At 58.6% G+C, this 1,062-nt stretch overlaps 1 protein-coding gene across 1 annotated transcript in view; it reads left to right on the forward strand.

The window, feature by feature from the left end:
* Positions 1-780: 780 nt before the first annotated feature.
* Positions 781-1,062, forward strand: part of LOC103918027 (PGC-1 and ERR-induced regulator in muscle protein 1-like) — an 8,521-nt gene continuing 8,239 nt past the window's right edge. The window contains exon 1 of the mRNA XM_009325267.1: positions 781-929. The gene's annotated coding sequence lies outside the window, so the exon portion shown is untranslated. The remainder of the gene's footprint in view (positions 930-1,062) is intronic.

The following is a 1,062-nucleotide window of genomic DNA, read 5'->3' on the forward strand; positions in this document are numbered from 1 at the left end:
CTTGGGGGGGGGCCAGCCTGGAGCTGGGCTTGGGCTCACACTCACAGGCACTGTGCTGCAGGCAGCTACTTCAGGGCATGTATTTCTGGCCCTTGGGACAGGGGAGGGCATGCAGTGGGAGGCACGCTCCGGGACTCGCAGGAGCTGAGGGCTATTTCTGGCTCTGGTTGCTGACCCGCCAGGCCGCCCTCGGCCAGTCGCTTCCCCTGTAACTCCCTCGTGCCAGGCTCACCCTGAGTCTCCAACCCAAGGCTCCCTCTGCCACCCACACCAGATGCTCCTGAGTGGCGTGGGACCGCTGCCACGCACCGTGCAAGGTTTGTCACAAGACCGTGACACTGGCTGTGATCTTTTGATGTAAATCTGCAGTAGGCTGGCAATAAGTGCCCTAGGAGAGCTATCAATAGGCAAACGATGCCCCTGAGGCATGTTTTTGTCGCCCTGGAAATGGGTAACCTACAGACTGAGGCAAAGAGGTGGGTATGTTGAAAAAAAGAACAGTCATTGCCATCCAGATGTCACGCTCCGCCTTGTGCTAAAGGCTGTGAGCTCTGTGGCCTGGGCCTGGGCCCCTTTGCTGGCCATCCCACGGAGCAACCCCAGGCAGAGGGCAGAAGCGAGCAGTGGGCATCAGGAGTGGTCCCAGAGACCCCAGAGGCTGTGGGACAGAAACGCATTGGCTGGCACCCTCACATCTTCCCCACCAGCTTCTATATATGGGCCTGCCCCCTCTGAACCCATCACACTCGGATCTCAAGTGACACACTGGGGAGGGAGGGTGTGTGTGTGTCTATTTTTAGCCTCCGAATGGATCTGTGCTGGAGCCGAGCTCTCTGCCCCCGTCAAGGGTACAGCATCATGTTGTGCTGGGAGGATTTTCCTGCGTGGCTCTTTGAATGGCTCCATCACCGGCTTAGACTGTGGTACAGGTAGGATGCAGCTTTGTGCTCTCTCTGCTTCTCCTGCTGCTGGATCCCCCCTGCTGGTTTTGGGCTCTGTTGCATCTCCCTCCCCAGAGCCACGGGTATGGAAGGGGCTGCTGTGGCTTGCTGAAATGTCCTT

This window comes from Pygoscelis adeliae, unplaced genomic scaffold, assembly GCF_000699105.1.
Source record: "Pygoscelis adeliae isolate BGI_AS28 unplaced genomic scaffold, ASM69910v1 Scaffold36, whole genome shotgun sequence".
NCBI classification, from domain to species: domain Eukaryota; kingdom Metazoa; phylum Chordata; class Aves; order Sphenisciformes; family Spheniscidae; genus Pygoscelis; species Pygoscelis adeliae.